General features: G+C 49.7%; 1 protein-coding gene across 5 annotated transcripts in view; it reads right to left on the minus strand.

The window, feature by feature from the left end:
* The window catches only part of SCAF8 (SR-related CTD associated factor 8), a 225641-nt gene that overhangs the window by 52402 nt on the left and 153934 nt on the right, over nt 1-19305 (minus strand). The gene's annotated exons all lie outside the window — the stretch shown is intronic.

Raw genomic sequence — 19305 nt, forward strand, 5'->3', positions numbered from 1 at the left:
GAAGGCGCAGGGTACAGTGTGCAAACAACTCTGGGAACTGCCGGGGACCTTCTGCTGCAGGGGTGGGGGGGCGGGTGCAGCCAGGGAGGGCTGGGGGGGTGCAGCCAGGGAGGGCTCAGGGTTGGGGGTGCTGCCAGGGAGGGCTCAGGGCCACCCGGGTATACCAAGAGCCCTTCCAATGAACACCGAACACGCTCCCAGAGCCTTAGGAGAGGAGCGGCAGGCGGGGGGTTCCATTGTTTGACAGAGCCCAAACCAGGATGGAAGCAGAGCTGTCTGTCCCATGAGAGCGACTTTGCCCGTGTTCCGACCATCATGCAGGAGTTCAGGGATAAAACAGCTATTTCAGGACTTGTGACGGACCCCTGCTGTGCCCTCAGCCCCTAGAGGGCAGCAATTTACTTTGCTTCTTTGCCATTAAGGGTCCCTGGCGGGGAACCGGTAGCTGTCCTGCCCTAAGAGCGTTAGGAAAAGGCCCCCCAGCCCAGGGATGATTCTGTGAAACCTCCCTCAGGCTCACCCTGTGGGCCACGCGGAGTGACCTCTAATGAACAAGTGTAGACATGGGAAATGGGTGCGCAGGAGGGAAGCGCAGAACCTTCAGGGAAGCTCCAGATGTTGCCCCCCCCCCCAGGGCAGAGTGTGACACCCCTGATGTCCCTCCTGCCCAGTCTGGCTCCCCAGGCTTTAAAGGGAGGAGAATTCAAGGAGGGGCGGGGAGGCAGGGGCCGTGGACTCAGGCAGGGGCAACTCTTGCCTTCCCAGGATGAGCACGAGAGGGGGCAAGCTGGGTACTTTTCCCCCCATCGTCTTGGGGCCTGGGAAGGCCTGGGAAGGTCCCAAACATGAGAACAGAAGCCACGCTTTGTATTTCCCGAGGCTTCTCCATGAGATCTTCTCAGATCTTGATACGCCCTAGATGACAAACTGAAAAGGAAAGGTGATAAGCAACACCTCTTAAAGCTTGCAACGTGGGGGCGCCTGGGTGGTTCAGTGGGTTAAAGCCTCTGCCTTCGGCTCAGGTCATGATCTCAGGGTCCTGGGATCGAGCCCCGCATTGGGCTCTCTGCTCAGCAGGGAGTCTGCTTCCTCCTCTCTCTCTGCCTGCCTCTCTGCCTACTTGTAATCTCTGTCAAATAAATAAATAAAATATTTAAAAAAAAAAAAAAAAAAGCTTGCAACGGGGGTCTTTGTTTCTGTGATCTCGTGGCCCCCGTCAGCCATCTTCATCAGGATGGTGAGGGAAACTTGTGGAAATATTTGCGCTCTTGTGAGAAGGGGTGATGGCATGTGTGTGTCTGCGTGTGTTAGAAGGGGTAAATCGTCTGTAGTTAGAAAGCACCCACAGAAATGCACACTGGGGAGAACGCTCTGGAGGTTCCTCAGAAACTTAAATAGAACTACCCTACGGTACAGCAATTTTACTACTGGTATTTACCCAGACAATACAAAATGCTGATTCGAAGGGGCACACCCCCCCCCCAAAGTTTATGCAACATTATCAGCAATGCCCAAGTTATGGAAAGAGCCCAAAAACCCATCAACATATGAGTGGATAAAGAAGATGTGGTATGCAGAAGGGAATATTACTCAGCCATCAAAAGAATAAAATCCTGCCACTTGCAATGCCATTTAGAGTTAGGACGTATTATGCTAAGAGAAATAAGTCAGTCAGAGGAAAACAAATACCATATGATCTCACTCCTATGTGGAATTTAAGAAACAAAACAAATGAACATATGGGAAGGGGGGAAAAAAGAAGAGAGGGAAACAAAGTATCAGAGACTCAACAACAGAGAACAAACTGCGGCTGATGGAAGTGGGTGGGGGGATGGGCTGGATGCAGGGTGGGGATCAGGGAGGGCAACTAGTGCTGAGCACCGAGTGCTGAATGCCCTGGAACCAATATCACACTGCATGTTAACTAAATTAAAAATAAAAAGCACCCACTGGGAAAACTCAAGTTCTGTTTTTAAAAACATTGGCTTTCAGGGGTGCCTAGGTGGTTCCGTCGTTAAGCATCTGCCTTTCGGCTCGGGTCATGATCCCAGGGTCCCGGGATGGAGCCCCAGCTTGGGGCTCCCTGCTCAGCAAGGAGCCTGCTTCTTCCTCCCCCACTCTCCCTGCTTGTGTTCCCTCTCTCGCTGTCTTTCTGTCAAATAAATAAATTAAATCTTAAAAAAAAAAAAAAAAAAAAAAAGCTTTAGCTTTCCGTAATGACAGCTTGCCCAACCTATGAAATGAATAACTGTGATTGCCCCCATTTCCTGGTAAGAAGACAGGTGCTCCCGATGACTAATACCAGCTCCTCGTGATGATGTCTGACCGTACCGGGCTTATTCAGGTCAAATACCTGTTTAAAGTCCGTGAAAATCTACTTTGAGACGAAAGATTTCAGCTCAAGTTCCACGTTCAATTTAGAAGCTTTAAAAAGCACATGTTTTAAAAAGAAGTGTGTATTTTGCTACAGAAAGAATTTGGGATCACAGAGGAACGTCTGGGCCCCAGCTCTCATTTGCTTATCATCTCACTGTTGTGTCCTCACCACACTGTCTGTGAGGACCGGCGGGCGGAATTGTGCAGCGCAGAGGGGCTGGGGACCCAGCAGGGCGCAGACCCCCAGGAGCCACCGGGGGCTGGCGACCACCTCTCCTCCAGGGACCGGCAGCAGACATGGTGCAGTGTGAGGACGACTGTCCCCTGAGGGCATCGGAGCCAAGCTAGGCACCGTGTTTGAATGCTGCTGCAGAGATCTAGAAGCTTCTAGCCCATGCCCGGAGCCTGGAGGGCAACACGAACCTCTGAGGACAGACCGACAGCTCATCTATGTCTCACCAGCAGGTTTTCAGGGATGGAAACCCTGTCCTTCCTTACACTGCTTTGGAGTTCTCCCTTGGTGACCCTAAGGGACATCCAGCACTTATAGGGCCCTCCAGCCTTGACCTGAGGCCTCGCCTGTCCTTTCCTGTTCTGTCTGTCCTCTCCTGGCTCTTTGAAGGGGTCCGGCCTGTTCCCAATGCAGTAACAGCTCCCGTTCAGGAGTCACCACGGTGCTCCCAGCATCGTGCCGAGGGCTTTCTCTCACCCCCTCATTTGATTAATTCTTACAAGAACTCCCACCTCTGCTTTCCCCCCCATCACCCCTGACCAGTGGACCCGCCAGCGTTCCCTGCTCTCTCTTCCCCTGGCTCTTTAGGGCCCCACACAAGCCCCACAGAGCCCCCTTTGCTTTGAGGCCTACTTTCTCCATCTAGAGAACGTCCGTCCAGTCAGAAATGCCGGAGTGGGCGCTCACTCTGACCCTGCCTTCTCGCACCCAGCCCCCCACAACGTCCTGCTAAGGCCGTCCCCATACACATGGGCCCTCTTCTCTCGTGTCCACTTCTCCCGTCTTTGTGCCGCTCCCTCGACCTAGGAAGGACAGCCTCCGAGCTGGGCTTCCCGCCACCACACACGGTCCACTTCGGTCTTTCCCGAAGTCGTGTGATAGAACGGTGACATCCTCACGCCCACGGTGCATGCGGCCTTCAGTGTCAGCCAGAACGTCCCCTCTCTGGGGAGAGGTCTTCCTTGGCAACACGTTTCTTTCTCTCTCGCTCCCCACCAATTCTCTCTTTCAGACTCTCGTCTGAAACGCTGGAGGCCCTTTGCTGTGGCTTTGTGTCTTAGGACATCCAGATCGTGCCTGTCGCCAGTGCATCAGAACGTAGTCCTACGCGGGCAGACGCTGGCATCCCAGAGCCGCAGGAAGGATTTGTTGAAGGCTGAATAAATGACCCATCTGGGACTCGGATTTTGTCCTATCCCTTCACTCAACCCTCCCTGCCTCCTCCCGCTCTCAACTTTTCAGCCCTCTTGGTCTCGGTGGCTTTCCCGCTCACCGATGGCCTCCTAGACGGAGGCATGAGATCAGGCATCCCACCGGGGAGTTTAGTTCCTGGCTCCCCCCTCCCAGAGCCCTGCAGGAAGGGCAGCACCGAAAGCCTCAGCTGGAGTGTCTGGGCTACACTTCTGTCCAGCCAGAGTCCGCTTCGAGATGCAAGACAAGCTATCAGCAATCCTGAAGCTGGGGGCCCCAGCACGACAAAGGACTCCCGATGATTCATTGGCTTTGACCTTTCCTGTCTTTCTTTCTTTTTTTAACCGACAACACGTTCATCACTTTCTTTTCCAGACTGCCACACGCTATGGCCTCTCAGGAAAGACAAGGGAGTTAATCCTGACTGGGAGCTTGCCCAAGCACGTGGCAGCCCCGCCTGCTTTCACCCAGCTCCTGGCTCTGGGCAGGGAGCCTGGAACCTTCAGGCGCTTGCCCGTCATTCTCTCAGTCTCTGTCTGGGGGATCCTGGTAGGTTCTCATCACACAGATGAGAGAGAACCCTTGGTAGATCTGTTGTGAGGATTAAGTGGGTGGTGTCCGGCCCATAGAAAGTACCCCACAAAGAAGGTCTGTTCCTTGTGTGTGTGTATGTGTCCCTAGTTGGGTGTGCATGACAGATGGAGCAGGAGAAGGGTGCATCCTTTCACAGGAAAGCCCTAGTTCTGCAAGGGGCTGGTCTCTGTTGAGGCCACTTACCCTAAGTGGTCCCACAGCCGCTTCTAGCTCGCTTGTGCTCCGTTCTCTCGCTTGGGATGGTAGCGGGGCGGGGGGTGGGGGGTACTGTTTCGGAGCGACTGACTACCCCGCATCGGCCCCAGGGAACTGCATTCTGGTTTCGTGGGAACACTTGATAAATTTGTTGAGGCCATTTAGATTTTTACTGAGGTCTTGAGTACGGAGGGTCAGTGGTCTCACGGAGCTGGGGGCCCGTGAACCGGGTGAGCACATCTCACTTGCCCCCTCCTGAGGTTGCTGGTAAAGATACGGAAAAGAACATGGACAAAGCAGGTTTGACAAGAGTGACCTCTCTGGGCAGTTTGGCTCCACAAGAATAATAGCATGAAGGGGCGCCTGGGTGGCTCGGTTGGTTTAGTGACTGCCTTTGGCTCTGGTCATGATCCTAGGGTCCTGGGATAGAGGCCCGCGTCAGGCTCCCTGCTTAGAGGGGGTGTGCTCCTCCCTTTGACCCTCCCCCTCTCATGGTCTCTCTCTCTCAAAAGAAAAAAAAGAAGAATAGCATTAAATTGCCATGTGTATTTGTGCTCTGGAAACCACCCCCACCAGCATGCTGATTCTCTAAAGATGGTGAATTTTTTTTTTTTTTAATTTTATTTATCCATTTGAGGGCGGGGGGAGTGGGAGGAGCCGAGGGAAAGGGACAGCCAACTCTGCACTGAACATGGAGCCCAAGGCGGGGCTCAGTCTCGCCACCCTGAGATCAAGACCTGAGCCAAAATCAAGAGTCAGATGCTTCATGCACTGAGCCACCCCAGCGCCCCCAAGGTGGTGGAACTTCTTAAAGCAGTCAGGAGGCCAACGCCCGAAGACAACAGTGTACCCCGACTGCCACCACGTGGCTGGCTGCGGCTATTCCCACATCCACGACGGAGGCCATTTACCTTTCCTCTCTTCCCACTTCCCAATTTCCCAACAGCTCTGCAAACCAGGATGACTCCAACCAAAAAGAAAATGTGAAACTTAATCCTCATATGTTGACTAAAAGCCAGGTTCGCCCCCTGCTGGAAGGATTCTAATTCCCTGTGTTCTTCCTCAGTTCCCTGACCCACGAATAGGCTTTGCTCCATCAGAGGGGAGGAGGGACCACGGCCTTTCTGGGAAAGGGGGGCCGCCGCCTGCACACATCCCACACGTGCACTCGTCCCCTGTGTGCACCCATGGGCTGACTGGCGCGTGCAGACCAGAAGTGCAGGGCAGGAGAGATGATGGCAAAACAGAGCACGCGCCGTCGCGCACCATCTCGTGTAGACATTCTGATGACGGGTTCAGAAACGAGCAGCAGCTCTCTCGCCGGAAGTCAGAGCCCTGTCAGAGTTGTGGTTCACGTACGACTGGGATCAATCTGGCTCCAGTGGAAAGGTCATGATGGCCCTTTGGCTGGTGAGATCCTAGGATATTCAGCCACGGGCTTGAAATAGCCCCTCTGATTCCCTAGAGGCTGCCCTCCAGAGGCAGTCGTGGGGCCTGACGTGTCTACACAATCAGGTCCCCCTCCCACTATTTCCAGCCAGGGTCTGTGGACTCCCAGGCAGCCTCTGCCCCCTTTTGGCCACTGCTCCTGAGCTGGGCAGGGGGGCTTTTCAATCATAACCATAGGGTACCTTGAGCTCTCATGCCCCCCTCACCTCAGAGCTCCTTGTATGTAAGGGGAAGCTGTAAAACCCTCCAAGGGGAGACAGGTTGATGGTCCTGCCCCACAGCTCCCCACTCAGGCCAGGGGCAGGTGGCCTGGTGGACTGGAGGCTGTCAGTTGGAAAGAGGCACTTTGTCCCTAGTCTCCTCACTTCTGCCACATTGCATATTTTGGTTAAATACACTAGACCCTACAAGCGAGGCACATTTCACTCCCGAAACCCAGAGCTACACTTAAAAAAAAAAAAAAAAAAAAAATTTTTTTTTTTTTTTAATTATCCTTGATCTCTGTAATGCTATTACGACTATCATAAGAATGGGATTCGGAAGCAATGATGAAGAATTTCATGAAACAGATTGGACAAAAAGAAACTCATTTTTTGAGACTTGATGAGACATTTTCCTCTACTGGACAACTTGCTCCACCCCAGCCCCTTCCAGCGGAATGACAGTCCACCACTCACTTCGCCATCAAATACTAGGGAGCCTTACTACGGAGGGAACCGGCATCCGGCTCCTATTTTGTCCTCGTGAGTACCTCGGGCTGGTCCAGGAAAGAGGCCCTAGAGCGCCAGGGAGGGGGGATGGGGCGGGGCTGAGTCACAGGGTCCCCGGACCGAACCAGGACCGCCCATCCTCTGCTCGCCGCTTTCACTGGGCGACCAAGACAACTACTGGCCACCGGCACCGCCAACGCGGTTTGCAGGAGGCGCTGCGCTGGGGGGTGGGAGGGGGTTCCTGCGGGCCCACCTGGCTGAGCTCCCCATCAGCGCGAGGAAAATGCGCTCAGCGAGGTCCCCTGCCTTGCGCAGCATCCCAGGGCTTGACCGGGGGGCGGTGGAGCGGAGACCACAAGTGGATGACCCTGAAGTCGGGCCCCCCACGCGCTTACTCGCAGGTGCACACGCGGGCGGGCGGCCCCGCTCCCAGACAGGCCGGCGTCCTGGGCAGGCCGCTCCGGCCAGCTCAGCGCAGCCTCCAGCGAAGCTGAACTCCGAGGGGTGTAATTATGACATTCTTGGGGCGCGGGGAAAGACGACCCACACACCGTAAACCACGGAAACAGACGCACTGGGGTCAAACAGCAAACGTCACTCATTTCCCTTTAGCGTTTTCTTTCTTCTTAAGATTTTACTTTTAAGGAATCTCAAAATCAACCTGGGCCTCGAACCCACAACCCCAAGATCAGGAGTTGCATTCTCCAATTGACTGAGCCAGCCAGGCCCCCCCTCTTATTCAATTAATCAACCCTGGCTTCTTTCCTACAGCCTTCTGATCTCTACTCAAACCCATGTCACCTCACCAGTGACATCCTCCCTGACCACTACACGTAAAGGTCGAGCCGTGGTCTCCCCACCCTTTTCCATTCCTTCCTTGCCTACTCCACTCTCTCTGTAGCACCCATAGCCGCCCGGGAGATCCCAACAGTGGGTCTCTTCCCACTAGATTAAAAGCTCTATGAAATCAGAGACTTTGTTCTGCACATAGTTGCATTTTTGGTACCAGATCTATATTAGATATAATTTTCCTATTTTAAGATTGAAAAAGAGAGCACGTGCATGTGCAAACAGGGGGAGGGGCAGAGGGAGAGAGAGAGAGAGAGAGAGAGAAACTCAAGCAGACTCCACGCTGTGCCCAACTCAGCGCTCCATCATGCTCTGAGCGGAAACCAAGAGGGGGATGCTTAACCGACTGAGCCACCCGGGCCCCCCTCGATATGACTTTTTAAAATGAATCAAAACCTTTGTTGAAAACTTAAAATGAACAAAATGCTGCCCTCCAGGTGGGGGGAGAAGACAGAAGGTATACAGTGTCGTCCTCCTCGGGATGCGCTCAGACCACAAGCCTTCTGACTCCACGCGTGGACTCTGCCCTCTCACCTGGAGCTCCTTACGGCTCCCCGCTCCGCCTGCCCCCCTCTCCCTGCTTTTGCTCTGGTGCTCCCTTACCGGGGACCCCATTCGACCTCTATCCACCTGCAAAGCTCAGCTCAAATGGCAACTCTTCCACGAAACCCGCTCCATCCCTCTCCTTTGCCTTTGAAATACTGACGCTTCTCTCCGTGGAACAGCACTTTCTTGTTCCCTACTAAGCCACTGACTTCGTCTTCCCTTGTAGAAGGGTTACTTTGGTCCTCCCAACCATCTCCAGGCCTCTGTGTCTGTGCCTCATTCAGCTTTTTCTTCTCTTTCACAGCAAGCCGAGTCCTTAGCTTAGCAGGAACTTAACAGATGTTTCTAGAATGAACGAGATGCACAGAGTACAGGACACCAGCTTCCGCAAGGGAGGACCAGCAGCCAAACTTAGAGGAATGAACAAAATGCTCTTATAGTGGGACATTCAAAGTCTGATAAGATGGTTACCTAACCAAATCACTGTTAAGTCTTGTCTTTTTCCTAGAAACAGTCAAAATGATTAATTTGGCCTATGACTGAACATTATTTTTTTATGGGGCCCAAGTCCAGATTACAAATCAAAAGCTGAACAGGCATTCTGAGCTCCCATCATTTATTTGAACAACACAGACCCTGAGGTAGCAAGTGACATGAGTAATGAGTATATTTGGGACGAAATATCAGGCACTCTCGGACTATACCAATATTCCCACAGTCTCGGTACTAACCGCCCGACAGCTATGAGATCTGAAAGCAATGCACTGTCCTCAAGATATGAAAAAAAGAACCCTACAGAGTTAAAATTACTGTTTAATAAAAGGCAAACAAAACAAAACACCCTGTCACCTTTTGGGTTAGAATTTAGTGGTCATAAATATTTTACTGTATTTTCTTAAATAAGCACAAGTTGAGATGATCTCCCTTCTTAAGACTTCTCAAGCACACAGATGTTGTTCTCTTAAAGGAGTCACTCACAGTCAAATAATTTCAAAAGCTGAAATATGAAAACCTTTAAACTATCTTTGCACCAAAAAAATATTTAATGAGGCTGGTGAATGCCTTCTAATATGTTTGATATGCTATGAACTGAGAGCCATCACAATAAAACTATGGGCTTCCAAAGCTTAGAAACAGCCCTTGGGGCAGGGCATCTCCACTGGACCCAGAGTTCACCAGTATGGCTTGAGGTCAGAGAGCCAGGGATTATATCGAAGGGAAGGCTGGCGAGGTGGACAGAGCCAGATCACCACAGGCCTGTGCAGGTCTCCTTAGGGATCTGGGTTTGATTCTCAAGCACCATGGGAACAGGTGTATGGGTATCTCCATATGTACTTGTACAGTGAGATTCACATTCTGGAATGCTCCCTTTGTGGTGTGGAAAGGAAACTGAAGGAGGCCTATGAGGAAGGTATTTAGTAATTAAGGAAAGAGAGGATGGTCGCTTGGATTAGGAAACATGATGAAAGTAAAGAGGAAAGCACAGATTAAAGGATCTTTGGGTCTTTCCTAAGTACATGTCTTGGGCATGAGCTTGGACCCTTATATGGAATTCTATTTCACAGTCAACGTTATTGCAACATTGTTCATGTGATATTTCAGGATATTTCATATTCTACTCAGGGCAGCCATGAAGGCACTGGAGGAGACCCCTCCCCCAAAAAGGATAAAATTTTGTATCCTTTTAGACAGATAGGACATTAGGACACAATTCAGGCTCAAAATTATGGCGTGTCGTGGGTTGAATAGTGGTCCCCAAAAGATATGTTCATGTCCTCACCTCTGAAATCTGTGAATGTGATCTTACTTGGAAAAAGGGTCTTTGCAGATGTACTTTATGATTTCTGGACAGGATCATCCTGGATCATCCGTGTGGGGGCTAAACCTAACGGCAAGTGTCCTAGTAAGAGACAGAAGGGGAGACGATGCGGAGAGAAGAGGGGGTGGCATGAGGGGACAGAGGCAGCCCTGGGAAACTAACACCGGCACCTATAGAGCAAGACACAGACAGGGGTGCTCCGAGAGACCCCAAACTCCCTTTCTCAGCTGCATTCATTCCTCACATACCAGAGGCCCCCCCCCACATGAGGCTGGGAGCCTGTGCCCTGAGATTTGGTGTTCCCCTGTGCCAGGCTCTACGCGAACCTCATCCAACTCCACCCATAGAAAGGTCACTCTGTGGCCCTTGGAAGCGATGTCACTCACACTTGTAGGAGTTAGGATAGGAAGGGCAAAGCCTTTGAATGAGGAAGTGAACAGATCCTGTCTTGGGGAAGAATTTGAAAGAACAGCAGTAGGAAGGGGAGAGAGGGCTTGGGGAAGTTGAGAACACACACAAAACCCTGGATAAGCATGAAGGAGATGCTTTCCATGACTTGAAAAGGAATGTCCTTAACCTCTCCGTCTCCCCAGTACGCTCTCCCCCATCTCCTTATGTGTCCAAAACCTGGGCCTAAGTGAGCAGGATCCTGGCTTTTGTCTTATCCTTGTTCTTCCTGGCTAGGGCAGAATGGCTGAACTCCCGGGTCTATCCTGGGGCTGCCGAGTACAGTTGTACAAATTGCATACTGCCCAAGTGCACCTGTGAGGGGGTGAGCAGGAGCTGAAACCCAGCTGTGCTGCTCCTCTTGCCATGCTGTGTACACTAGGAGCAAAGAAGGCCCCCTCTGTAATTAGCCAAAAGGCACAGACTGTACTAGCAGCAGGCCTGCCTGCTCTGGGGTCAGCCTGGCCTTAGACCCCAGTGCCACACCCTCAACAGCCCACTGGTCTCCAGCAACAGCAGCACCAAATTCTCTGCCTTCCTAATGAAACTCTGTCCCCAGAACAGTCTCTATCTCCCCCCTCCTTCCTTCTACGCCTTTTCCTGCCAGAGTGAGCCTCGTGTGCCCCACGCTGCCAGAGCAGCAAGGATACTTTATGAAGGAGAAGACGCCTCTGTCAAAATGCTATTCCTGGAGCGCAAAATTCCTCAAACTCTTGTCACACAGAAACCCTGATGTTAGGCAGGTAAAACATGCAAATGCATATCAAAGACATTTTCTAGGCTTTGCCACATGCGGGCTCTGCCAGAGCAGCTTACCTAGAAGGGTTATTAGCAGCTGTTTCAGAAAAACATGGACGTGTCACCTTTTACTCTATAAACTTCTGTACTTCTTAGGATCATTTAGAATAAGAACGGATTCCTTCCTTACTCAAGTAATTAAAAAACAAACAAATCGAGAAAAGCTGCAGTCAGCCATTGGACACAGCAGCCGACATGGAAGGTAAAGAAAAGGCGATCATTCCAGATCTTTTATTTTCATCCAAGACACAGGACTTGAAGGATCAGGCCTGATGCCCTCCCTCCCGAGGACATTAACTGCAATTTAAAGTGACATGATTTCACGACGCAGAATGCATTCAACACAGCACAGGTGGGATCCGCTAGACCCAGAAACCACTTTCAATCATTTTCTCATTTTGTCCTCAAACAATCCCAATAAGTAGGCACAGCTGTCCCCATTTTATGGCGGCGGTGGGGAGGGGGGGCGGAATCTAAGGCTCAAAGAGGCCAAGCTTCAACGCCAGCCCAAGGCAGAGCAGGCCCGTTGATTCGGGAGCCCCAGCTGCTTGGCACTAGCTCGTACCCTCTCCTGGGGAGGCCGGAGGGGCGTGCTTGTCCCTCCAAGCCTTTCCCATAAAGTGCTCTCGGTGGACCCCACAATCTTCCCCCACCTCCAGCTTAACCGCAACAAGTGAGCCCTGCATGGTTATGTTTTCTCTCTCATTGTTAAGGTGGTCCGGCTGGTGCCAGGGGTCAAGAGAGACGGTTGTCAAAACCTTTCAGCTTGCCAGACCGCTCTGGCCCAATGAGCCCATGCAAAACACTAAATCATGTAAAAGAAAGAAAAAGATAAACCATTCTCTTCCTCTAGGCCTTTGCTTAAGGCTCTAGATAATGTTCGTGCTTCCCTCCACCCCCACCAAATTCATAAATTGAAAACCAAATCCCCCATGTGATGGGGAGGCCTTTGGGAGGTGGCAGGAGGGCAGGGCAGGGCCCTGGGAAATGAGACTAGCGTCTTTATAACAGAGTCCCTGAGAGCTGCCTGCCAGCCCCCTACCCCCAAGGGGGGCAGCCGCAGCAGGAATTTGGCCGTTACCGGACCCCAAATCTCCCAGCACCTTGATTTTGGACTTTCCAGGCTCCAGAGTGGAGAGACATCCACTTCTGGGGTTCATAAGCCACCCCCCCACCCCGCACACCCCCGTTGATGGCGTTCTGTTGCAGCAGCCAGAACGAAGACACCTACTTTGCACAGTGAGTGGCCAAAATGCCTTTGGGCCCGCCCAGGTCCCTGCTAGGACCCGGGCCAGACTGGTTCTTCCTTGCGGGACAAAATAATGAGAACTTTCCACAGCTACAACACTTCCCGCTTCCTCCTAGTGCTTCCAGGGGACACGGCATCCTCAGAGAAAGGGAGAGAGGAGCTGCCGTCTACACGCGCTCAGCACCGCGGGACTCGGGCTGGGATCCGGGCCGGATGAGCCTGTGGTTCCAACAGTCCCTCCCCGCCGATGGAGCTGGGGCTTGGGGGGAGCAGCCCAGGAACTCTGTCCCCATGGGGCTCTTAACTGCTTGAGTGGCTTTCAAGCTTCCTTCGTCCAGGTCTCCTTACTAATAAACTCAGTCTTTAATCCTGGGGGTTACCAAGCTCCGTGCCCTCGTTAATACACCTACGAGCTTGCATTTAATTTCCTCGTGTTCACGGTTAGGAACCTCTGGGATTCAGGTGACTGATGAGGTTCCCTTCAGCTCCCACACTCCACCTTGCCAGGATTCTATGCTGAGGGATGAAGGCCACTAACCTCCCCTCTCCTCCACCGCCAGGGACGCTTCCCTGGTCGCAAGGCAAGATGAGGTCAGCTTCCTCTCCTCCCCCAACGTCTGAGCGCAGGAACTGCCTTCATCCCCAGGTGTTCGTGGTTATTTTTAAAATGGAGTTAATTTTTGCTGGGGCACCTGGGTGGCTCAGTCGGTTAAATGTCTGCCTTCGGCTCAGGTCATGATCTCCGGGTCTTGGGATCGGGCTCCCTGCTTAGGGCGGAGTCTGCTTCTCCCTCTGCACCCCCTTCAGGCTCTCACCATCTCTCTCTCACTCTCAAATAAATAAAATCTTTTAAAAATAAAATAAATGAAGTTAATTTTTGCTTATTTCGCACATACAAAGCAGTAAGAACGACCGGAGGAGAGGAGACTTATTCGATTAAAAATACAATCGGTTGGCAGCCCCTAATGGGCGAGAGCCTAGGACGGGGGAGGGGGGAGCCCATCACAGCCCCCTCCCACTTCCCTTCACATCTGTTGCCGTGGACGTGCCTCGGGCTGTGGCCAGGCGCCATCAGCAAATGTGCCACCGACTCATGGAGTCAAGCCGGCCTTTTGAAAGTGTTCACTTCCCTGATTTTCTCTGATCTGCCAGGCAGATCCTGTTCCCAAAGCCCTGGGCAGACCCCCCCCCCCCATCATGGGAAAACAGATGTACACAATAGCCTTATCTCTGAATATAAGGTTCTATCATTCTTTCCAGCAGGCTCGCAATAGACGAACAATTCAATTGTCGGTGGCTGGAAGGTGGGGTCGGGGTGGTGGGGAGGGTGCTATGTGGCCGCTTGAGCCTGGCTGTCATCCTACTCCTTTTCACTTTCATTAAGCTGACATGACTTCATCATCCACGGTGTGTGTCCGAGTCTTGGGAAAGGATGAAACTTGATTCTGCCCTCGGGATAAATAATGCCAGCCCCCATTTCCTGTGCCAAGTGCATGACGCGGACTGTCACTGATCAGTTAATGCAAACGGTGTTTTCCCTATGCAGCCGAGAAAAGTGCCAGCATGATCATCTCCACTCTGCAGATGAGGAAACCAGGGCTCAGCGAGGTTAAGTAACTTGCCCCGGCCTGTCCCACAACTAACAGCAGAGGACCGGGCTTACCAAGCCTTTCCTTTCTTTTCCCGAGCCCAGCAGTCCCCAAACTCGTCTGCACATTAGAATCCTCCCGGGGATCTTTTTAAAAACTCCCCTGGGCAGGACATCCGCAGAAATCACAATCTTTAGGGAAGGGACATACGCATCCGTATCTGTATTTTTCAGCTGGCCAGGTGATTCTCATGTGCACACCAGTTTGGGAAACACTATGAAGGGCTTGGAAGCATCTTCAACCGCAAGCACTTAGCAAATAACCCAAGTGCAAATCAAGAGAAAGGAAGGAAAAAGAAGCAAATCGAAGACTGGGCTATGAGTGGCTAGAGAGATGCACGTGAGGGAAAGACTCTGCTTTCTCTGTGGGCCATGGAAAAAGTCAGATGAGAAGCAGCTTCCCGGAGGCGAGTGCAGGCAACTCAAGTGGGGTGCTAGTACTTAGCAACTCCGTTTTTAAGGGGTGAACTGAGATCCCCTGAGCACGGTGCTTCTATTAAGTAGGGTTCCTCGCTGCCCTGCTCTTGGGGAGAGAGTGGCTGTTCGTCCATATCTATACTAGCTAGAAGCTGGTTCATTAGTCACGGGGCTCCACAGCCGGCGCTGCCCTCTGCCCCCAGACCAGCCTGGGGAGCCTTCCCAGGGCCTTTTGCAAGAGCAAAGACTGGTGGGCTTACAAGCCAGTAGAACACTTGCTTTTGAGCCTTTAAGAAATATATTCAAATTCCTTAAGAACTGGAAGTTGGTTGAAGAAGTCCTCCACTAGGCTAGAAATAAGCGTTTATTGTGACGTTACCTTGTGGAAACTGGATTTGAAAATTTTGATGGTCAAGGATACTGAGGAATTACTGCTTTAATTGGAGTGCAGATAGAATTTTGGCGGAAAGGAACATGACTGCTATGTCTTGGCTAAAGTCCAAGAAAGGATAATCAGCAAATGACTTAGTGGTAGCCGCTGGCTTTAGTTAACACTTTGCTTTATTTTAAGTAACACGAGTCGTCTGCATGGGCCTAGTGTTCATGCCTGAATGGAAACACTTGAATTTCCAAAGCAAATCCACGTATCACCAGTCTAATATCCCAGTGAGGTAAATTCCTGTACTTAGAGCTGATGGCTCTTTCTGCTTGAGATAATGATACAAGCCAATGAGGCACGACATCCATAATTCACTGGTGTTCTATCAGTTTTGTTTTCCTCTTTTATATTTCACATTACTATATCTAAGCATCATATAACTAGACCAGAAACACCGAGTCAACCCTCCTGCTAGAGTTCATTGCTTTACTGTTATAAGGATCTAGGGAAACCTACCTTGTTGTTTGGGAACAGCTAAGATGAACCCAGGAAATTCAAACTCACTTCGGAAAAAATGCGGGCCAAGCATAACTTTCTAGTTATTCCTTCCCACTCTTACTATAGCCTATCCTTCTACCATTAACTGTCATTTTTTAAATACAAGAAACTCACAAGAAACTCTGAATTCTATTGGTTCGATAGTAGAAATAGCGTCTGGTGTTCTATTTATAATTTCCCAAAGACTGCGAGAGAGCTAGGATGTGCTTGAGGGTAGTTTGAGGTTTTCTTTCCGCTCACTACATTTGAAGCTTGTCACCTCTCATGCTGATTTCACTGCAGGATTCACGGATGGTGGTGCTTGCTTCCTCGATCTTATTTACTCCATCTTATTCAGAAAAAGAGGGGTCCTGCTTAGAATCTGCTGGGAGGAATGCCCACTGAGAACATATTTGTGAAATCTTGCCCCAAGGTTGTTGCTAGGACACTGAAAATCAGCTAAGTCCTTGGAAATACTATCCCTTTGCATAGGAGTGGTCCATGACTGTACGTAAATATAATCCTAAAATTCTGAAAACCAAATAAGTGATAAACTTGTTACTGGCTAGAAAATGGCAGAAAAGAGAAACAGAACTGTTTTCTTTTTTTCTGTAGTGGAAATTTGAGCTAAAGAACTCATCCTTTTTAGGCAAACATGTGGTTTCTATCTGCCTGTGGGAGCTCCTCTGCGTTCCTTCTCTGTTTAATGTATGACACACATCTGCCTTCCTTTTCAGCATGCAGATCGTGATGATATACACGGGCATCATTTAACTCCCGGCCCCGCCCGTGATCTCCACACAGCACCCAGCATCTACAAAGGACCAAATAAGTATGTGTTGGATGCACGAAGGAATATTGGTATTTGAAGACAAAAGCACAACATTCTAATAGAAAGCCAGACTCGTGGGCTGGGGTCAGAGGGCGTGAAAGAGATGGGGCCTCGGCTGTGGCCAGGCCTCCCACACAAAGATGCGAGGGCCTTGACCTGGGGCTGCAGGTCCCCTTCTGGGCAGGAGCTCCCTGGGCTCCTGCAGCCGAAGCCCAGGCTGGCCTCTCCTTCCCCTCGGTCTCCCCGGCTGGCCCCGTCCTTGGAAGTTATGCTTCTCCGTGACCCGAGTGGACTCTGGTCACCCTTCTATGAGGGCCTCTAGTCCCACGAAGTGTACGCATGTCTGTGTGTTTATGTCTACACAGACAAAACAAAACTCTTATAACATGGACATTTCTGGCAAAAATGACTTCCTTTTCTTCATCTCTTTTTCCTTTTTTTGTCAGTAATAAAAGGATGGGAATGATGTCATGAGAGAGGGAAGTGCCAGTGGGTATGTTAGCCGTGGCTCTTTACTCAACTTGCTTGACATGGAGGGCACGGACTTTTAAATATGAAGGTAGCTCTTTAGGAAGTGCCCTTTAAGATCATATAAATAAGAATTTGGTTCAGTCTCCATAAGAAATTTTTTATTTTAAAAATCTTCTGGGGGTGCCTGGGTGGCTCAGTGGGTTAAGCTGCTGCCTTCGGCTCAGGTCATGATCTCAGGGTCCTGGGATCGAGCCCCGCATCGGGCCCTTTGCTCAGCAGGGAGCCTGCTTCCCCCTCTCTCTCTCTCTGCCTGCCTCTCTGACTACTTGTGATCTCTGTCTGTCAAATAAATAAATAAAATCTTTAAAAAAAAAATCTTCTGAATAGCAATTACTTCCATTCACTAGCAGGCCTGCCTTCATCCATGATCACCCAGGCAAAGTTTACAAAAGGTGCCTTCAAGTTCCTTCTCAACTGGGTATACTGATAGTCTCAGCCATCTGAAAGCCACAGGCATTTCTAGAACTATGGGTCCTTTGGTGGATTTTAAAATTTGTATTAATATTGTATCTAATATCCTTTTAGAAAATATATTTGAGCACAGTGCCTGAGCTTGTATATAAAAAAAAAGTTCAGTTAATATCATGTGTCTATATTTTCTGCTACTTTATAATCTTCTTTCTCAAGCTGTCTCTAATAAAAGTTATTTGATGTTTGTATATTTTTGGATTAAAAAATAATTTATTTTTGCAGTAACACAAGAATGTGTGAAAATGAGCTTTATTTCCTTAAAGCCCACAGATAAAGTCTTTGTTTATGAGATTTAAAAAAAAATGCTTTGGGGAGGGCGGGTGCCTGGGTGGTTCATTCGGTTCAGTGTCTGCCTTCAGCTTGAGTCATGATCTCAGGGTCCTGGGATCGAGCCCCGAGTCCAGCTTCCTGTTCAGTGGGGAGTCTGCTCCCTCTCCCTCTCCCTCTGCTCGCTCTCTCTCAAATAAATACATAAAACTTTTAAAAAGTGCTTTGAAAGAGATTTGTATCTCAGAGAAGAAATAAGAGAAATAAACATAGGGTTTCTCACAGATACTAGAAGTTACAGGGATTATCTATAGAACAATAAGTAGGTCACAGTGATGCCAGCCACAAGATACTGGAATATTCCCCAATTTAAAAAATTGGATCAAGAAACAGTGGATTTAGGAAAATTACTAATAATGAATGGGAAGAGGCTTTCTTCTAAAGCATCAAACTCGACCACTTTCTTAACTGCTTGTATGCTTAAATCATCTAACACACAAATTGCTTTTGATAAAAGGAGTCATCTATGTGCGATTCCAGAGCAGAGAGCATCCTGAAGCAGATGTTTCAGGTTTTGTTTTTTCCTCTCTGAAGAATTTATTAACTGCGAAGGAATTGCTTGAGACCATCTCATTTGAATGAGCTCTTGGTATTAGAATTCAAGGGAGAGGCTGGCATTTACTTATAAACCAAACAACCCACACCGACGATTCTTTCTAATTGTGTAAACACCAAATAGTTTGCCAAGTCACCTAATACTATTTAAAAATCTAGCTGGATACAGACATACATATGTACATGAAAGCGTTCCTTTGCTGCAGACAGAAGGGAGGGAGGGAGGGTGGACTATTCAATATTCACGCTCATTCACAAAGAGCGCTTTGCCCAGATGTTCAGGCAGAGGGTGATAGAGAGACTTTAGAAAAGAGAATTCATCCAGGGAACAAAACCATCAGCCTCTGTCCTTATTAAGGCACCTCCTGGGAGTTTAGAAGGATTGGCTTGGTCGGACGGACACCTCCGGCTGAGAGCAAGGACTGTGCGTGACCTCAGTTCTGAATCTGATCCTAATCTTAAGTTTGTTCACTCTTCTACTTTTTCTTCTGCTGCCCCATCCACACAGAAGACCCCTGGAACCTCCTGTTGGCTTGCCTTTTTTCCTCTAATTTAAGAATTCCAAAATCATTTGCTTTAGATGCGCAAATTCATTCCAAAATCATTTGCTTATAGATGCACGGATTTATTGGCCAAAAGGAACCCCCAAATCCATGCTGTTCCTTTGGCTGGGGGGGGGGTCAGGGGGTTGGGAGCAGGGAGCGAGCTGAACGGCACATCTGCCAGTTGCAGCTTAACTTACAAATCATAGAAGGAAAGGGACCTTTTCTTATTTCCCCATCAAATTTAGTGCCAAGCAAGGTCTGAAATTTCTGAATAGGCTCACAGGTTTATATTTCTTTGGAGTTTTAAAGTTTCATACTAGAATATTGTGGAATACACAAAAATATACTCCAAAACCCCAGCAGAGAATCAAACAAAAAAGCGTGTAGCTGTGGCTAAATTACCCATAGCCTTCTCCAATTTACAACTTATGTACTAGAAAATAGAATCAAAATAAGTTGTAATGCTATGATATTCCATTTAACAGGAAATACAGTAGAGTCAGAAACGGGAGAGCGTGAAGGTGTAATATTTCTGGGGAGGAAACTGTCTTTGATCCACGTGGTAGAATGCATAATCGAAAGGCCCTTGGCCCTCGTAAAGAGCTCAG

The sequence above is a fragment of the Mustela lutreola genome, chromosome 6 (assembly GCF_030435805.1).
Source record: "Mustela lutreola isolate mMusLut2 chromosome 6, mMusLut2.pri, whole genome shotgun sequence".
NCBI classification, from domain to species: Eukaryota; Metazoa; Chordata; class Mammalia; order Carnivora; family Mustelidae; genus Mustela; species Mustela lutreola.